A 6,000-nucleotide genomic window follows, 5' to 3' on the forward strand; every position below is an offset into this window, starting at 1 on the left:
TTTCACATTCCCGACTCATGGACTTAAACGGAGTTTACAGGAAAACAAACTGCTGTGAAAAATTCACAAATCAGACTGGTCAAGATGAGAGTGGTTTCAGTCGTCTAGGTGTTCAACTTTTGAAGCTATTTGGATTAGAAAATGAAGAGTCGTAAAATTTAAATGACCGATTGCGGCGCGGAGGATGTCATCCATATTCACAAATCATGAAGAATCACATGCGACATTATTTACATGTCTACGACAGCGCATTTATAGCCAACTGAAGTCTGAATTTCAAACCGCAAACTATCTTTACAGCGGTGAAATACTGTCTGGCCGATCAGCTGCAATGAGTAATACATGCATGAAAGTAGAAGGCTTATAACCGTCCACATAAATGATTACTTAAAATGAACATATTAATGACATATGAGACAATTTGAATATAAAATTTACTTCACAAGTCTTAAAAATACGAGTGCTGTGCCAGCTCACCACATTATAGTTCAATTCAAATGTTGTTGCATATTGCTTGTGTTTTTTCAAACAAATACTGTCGCATTGGTAACAACTTGATAACAAACTTTCAATCCATTTTACCCTAGTGAATATCTAGTATCTATCTATAAAACTCTAGACAGCGAAAGGTGTATTCAAAAGTAAAGTTTAAAGACTTGGCAAGAACGAATGTTCCATTAAATCCATATTCACAGCTAGAAAAACTTTACAAAGGCAGCAATGACGTATTAATATCCATAATTTTATACGAAAACCGCCAATCCATCCTACAATATTTTTCCTTAAATTTTACCACATGATTTCATTTACGTACATGCGTTATATATCATTAGCTTCACTAAATCTGAATTTGAGCCATGCACAGGCTAACGTCAACTGCTAGCATGACAACATGACACGAGACATTATCAACACTGACAACTACTGGTGTTAAAAACGATTATTTCTAGATATTTTGTCTTAAGTAGTGTTGTTTATAAATATTCAACTTACTTAAATAACGTGGACGTCAAACGAGGAGATGGTGTGTTTGAAATAAATATTTCCCTACATCCGGGCGGAACCATTAAACGCGGGAAAGGTTTATTAAAGGCATTTGACGATGTGGCACAATAATATTTTCTCGAGCTCGCTGGTCATGTTTGTAAAGTATATGCAGGTGTAAACAGTCAGAGTGTCATAATTATACTACTCAAAAATATAATATTTGTCACATGAATAGTTTTGTCTTTTAAGGACATAAGGTGTCTTGTAGATCTTCTTCTTTGTTTTATCGCGGTTGGCAAACCAGCTAATGGTGCATATCTGCCACCTACTGGGTTGTAGTGTGAAACGAAGATTAAAGGGAAACCACAACAGCTAAATCCTACTAAACAAGCCTGTTTCCCTTAAATATCTTAAAAGAGCATTGTACACCCTTGGCTCTTTTAGTGCATTTTGGAATATACTTTTTAATTCCTATGTTACTTAATAGGCTACTTCTGTCAGCTGGATTCTTTCTCTCTCATAAGCAGAGCAATAAATCAGCACATATTCAACTGTCTCTGGGAGGCCACACTGAGCACAACACTCAGATTCACTTTTCCCAGTGACAAAAAGAGAACGGTTAAAGGTGCTATATCTAAGATAGACAACAAGCGTTTGAAAGGGTACTGCAGTCCAAATTCAAAATATTGGAGATTTGTCTGCTCCGTCCCAGACTCGAAACTCATGCTGGTTGCCAGAATGTTTTATAGTGATGGGAAGATCGGATAATTTTACTGACTTGAATCTTTGAGTCTCGTTCAGCAAAATGAACAAATCTTTATTCATGTCATTTCGTTCATTTGAGCAGAATTAAATTAAAATGTTACATTTTCAATAGCCAAATCCCCCCAACACGTCTACTTACGCGAACTTGGATTATAGTCCCAATAAGGAAAAATTGATAATGCAGCTAAGGACAAATTATGAGGAACAGAAATGATTAGTTCACCTCTGGAATCTTCTTGTCCGAGTCATTCGTTCTTTTGTCAGGTGACAGCCCTATGCGCATACCGTATACGGCTGTCACGTGACAAAAGAACAAACGACTCGGACCAGATGACTCAAGAGGTGAACTAATCATTTCTGTTTGCTGTGTGAGCAATGCATAGCGTATACGGCTGTCACGTGACAAAAGAATGAACAACTCGGACCAAAAGAGTTGAAAGGTGAACTAATCATTTCTGTTTCCTGTACAGCGCCTATGCGGTTTTCACGTAACAAACAAACGGAGGTTGCGCAATGCACATGCGTGGCCAACACAAAATGAACGAATCACTCTCTGAGACTACTTGTTCTTCTGAGTCACATAAAAGATTCGTTCATGAACGACCCATCACTAATATTTTAAAGGATTTCTGGGCTGTCTCCATCTTCCAAAGGCATCTCCAGTATTTATCCTTGTTTTACTACGCCTCTGGTCATGGTGGTTTTTAGACGGATGGCGAGGCTTTTTAAGTCGGGTGGAATCTGTTATCTCTGATCCAGTTCGTTTGCTGGCTTCCATGGCTGCAGCACGCAGTGTTGTTTGCCTGCAAACTTTTTCAAATCTGGCAACCCGGAGGTGTCAAAACACTATTGGTGCGTGGGCAGTGGGCGATATCACACAGGCCAAAACATAAACAGAAATTCCGGCCCGGAATGGAAACTTCAAAGTAGAATATACTGGCTGTATCATTGTTATCGGAGAAGCCAGTATTTCAACTTAGCATGTTTCCTAATTACCTAATGGCATATTATGGTAATTTTATGATTTAGTACAGTAAAAATATTACATATAGCACCTTTAAGGGAGGTATGCCCAATACGGAGCCTGGAAATTATAGTATCCTCCCTTCTGTTTCCATATTTATATCTCTCAACCTCTACTTTAGTTTGGATATTATATAGATGTCTCCCTTTTGTCTCCTTGTCCCATATCTCGAACCACTTTAATTATTCCTTTAACTTCAGCTTTTCTTAGTGGGACATTACTATCAATCTCAGTATGACTCAGAGCCTTCTCTGCTAAAAAATCCACTTTCTCATTGCCCTCTACCCCTACATGAGCTGGAACCCACATAAAGGAAATGCTTACTCCTAATTGGCATATTCTGTACAAATTCTGAAGTATTTCATATAAGATATCCTGCCTGGATATTGATTTCCCACTGTTTAAACTTACTAAAGCTGAATATGAATCTGAACATACCACTATGTCCATAGGATGAATATCTTCCACCTATTGAAGTGCCATTAGAATTGCAATCATTTCTGCTATAAATATCCTAATAGCTTTATCTTTTCCAATCACAACATGGACACATTTTTTTATTTTTTATTTTTTTGCATTTAAATTTTTAACAATACAACAATGCCGGCGGAGACATTTGTATCCTTGAATTATTATAATATAACATAAATGGGCCCCATTGCCGTGAGCTGGGCCCCATTGGAGTTGTAGGCCCCTGGGCTTCAGCCCATATAAGCCCGTGCGTTAAGGCGCCACTGTATATATATATATATAATAAAGAGTGGCTTGTGTGTTGCGCGTCTTTGTTAAGATGATGTTCCACAAGTGTTCAGAGCAGCGCCATTCTTCCCAGAGGTCCAAGTGGAGCTCATAAAGACATAGCACACCCCTGACTCTGCGCACACACAAGTCAGAAGGGCTGCCGCTTTTACCACAATAGATCATGCCCGAACAGAAGGGCTATCTGAAGCTCCCCATGGTGGAAGAGGCAGTTGCAGCCCACCTCTGTCCGCCCTGCCTTTCCTTCTAAATCATGCCGAATGACATCTGCATTGGCAGGGAAGGCATGTACAGCGGTGGGCATATATTATGGTGGTGCTTCAAGTGTATTAGGCCAGGCTCCTCAAATGGTTGGATGAGCACGTTCCTGATACCAGAATGGAAACTTCAAAGTAGAATATACTGGCTGTATCATTGTTATCGGAGAAGCCAGTATTTCAACTTAGCATGTTTCCTAATTACCTAATGGCATATTATGGTAATTTTATGATTTAGTACAGTAAAAATATTACATATAGCACCTTTAAGGGAGGTATGCCCAATACGGAGCCTGGAAATTATAGTATCCTCCCTTCTGTTTCCATATTTATATCTCTCAACCTCTACTTTAGTTTGGATATTATATAGATGTCTCCCTTTTGTCTCCTTGTCCCATATCTCGAACCACTTTAATTATTCCTTTAACTTCAGCTTTTCTTAGTGGGACATTACTATCAATCTCAGTATGACTCAGTCCACCTCTGTCCGCCCTGCCTTTCCTTCTAAATCATGCCGAATGACATCTGCATTGGCAGGGAAGGCATGTACAGCGGTGGGCATATATTATGGTGGTGCTTCAAGTGTATTAGGCCAGGCTCCTCAAATGGTTGGATGAGCACGTTCCTGATACCGAGCTGTTCAAAGAGCTCTGCAGCACTACACTGGTGCTGCAAGCCATGAAAGTCTCTGCTCAGGCCATCTGGAGGTCGATGGCCAGTCTGGTGGTACTGGACTGGCACCTCTGGCTAAACCTCACAAAGATGCGTGATGCAGAGAGAGCCCCTGTGTCACTAGAACCCCCCCCCCCCCCCCACCAGCCCACCAGCCCACCAGATAGCAGAAGCGCTCCTGACGAGTCCGTCCACGTGAAGACAAGCCCAGAGCCCGCGTTCTGCTTGGGCCAGATCCAAAGAAGGTTTGAGACACTCTCTTTTTCACTTCCCCTCCCCACCGAAGTTTGTCAGGACTAGGATGTTACACAAGATGTTATTTCTATGTGTTGTGTTTTAAAAAGAGAAAAGCGCTTGTTGCACTTGCACAAGACGCACACACATTCACAAAAAAGGGGACTTCTCCTCTTCACGCTTCTCTTACTCCACACTCTGGGCACAACTGCTTCCCTTTGGCGAGCGGCACTCTATCTCCTATACCGAGCGAACCAACACGCCAATTATCTCGCTATGCTGATGCGTGACGGGCCCTCACTGGCGTGTCCGACTGGGTTCTAAAGACAATCGATCGCGGCTATGTGATCCAGTTCACACGCCGGCCACCTCGCTTCAATGGCGTTCTGTCATCTAAGGTTTCATCACGGGATGCGCCAGTGTTGCGCGCAGGAATTTACAGTTTCCTCGCAAAGAACGCGAAAGAGATTGTTCCAAACTGCGACACCCACAAATGGTTCTACAGCCATTATTTTCTTGTTCTGAAGATGGCAGGCTTCAGCCCATGTTAGATCTGAGATGCTTGAATCGCATTCTCATAAAGCACCCATTCAAATGATAACTCAGAAACAGATCTTATCGCACATCAGCCCTCAGGACTGGTTTGCGTCAATATGCAAATTGCACCTCATCACAGGCTGTTTTTGAGATTCGTGTTCAAGGGAACAGCTTTTCAATTCATAGTCCTTCCCTTCGGTTTATCCCTGGCTCCCCTCACATTCACGAAGTGCATCGATGCAGCTCTCGCTCCATTGAAGCTGACGATTGGCTATTACAAGCCTGATCAGAGGCTCTGTTGTGCGAGCACAGGAATTTACTACTCTGCCATTTTAACAGCCTGGGCCTCATTGTCAACTGGGCAAAAAGCACGCTTTCTCCCAGCCAACAGGTCTCCTTTTTGGGGGTCTGGCTTGACTCTGTGATCATGCATGCACATCTCACAAGGAAGCGCGTCCAGACCATTCTTCAGTTTCTGTCTCAGTTCGAACTGGGGAAAACACTCCCACTGAAGTCATTTAAAAAACCCTGGATTTTAGGGCGACAGCATCCACAATCACACTGTTAGGTCTTTTACACATGAGAGTTCTCCAGAGCTGGCTCAAACATCATGTACCACAGCACGCCTGGCGCCAGGGGCGCATGCCCATTGGCATGACTTGCGCAGTGTGCGATGGATGCCCAGCCTTTGGCATCTGGTCAGGCACAAAGCGGGCATGGCACAGCAATTACCTTGAACTACTTGCAGTCTTTTTAGCTTTAAAG

At 42.2% G+C, this 6,000-nt stretch overlaps 1 protein-coding gene across 1 annotated transcript in view; it reads right to left on the reverse strand.

Annotated features, from left to right (window-relative positions):
- The window catches only part of exd3 (exonuclease 3'-5' domain containing 3), an 85,894-nt gene extending 84,835 nt beyond the window's left edge, over positions 1 to 1,059 (reverse strand). The window contains exon 1 of the mRNA XM_051684517.1: positions 994 to 1,059. The gene's annotated coding sequence lies outside the window, so the exon portion shown is untranslated. The remainder of the gene's footprint in view (positions 1 to 993) is intronic.
- Positions 1,060 to 6,000: the final 4,941 nt, after the last annotated feature.

The sequence above is a fragment of the Myxocyprinus asiaticus genome, chromosome 42 (genome assembly GCF_019703515.2).
Source record: "Myxocyprinus asiaticus isolate MX2 ecotype Aquarium Trade chromosome 42, UBuf_Myxa_2, whole genome shotgun sequence".
In the NCBI taxonomy this organism is placed as follows: Eukaryota; Metazoa; Chordata; class Actinopteri; order Cypriniformes; family Catostomidae; genus Myxocyprinus; species Myxocyprinus asiaticus.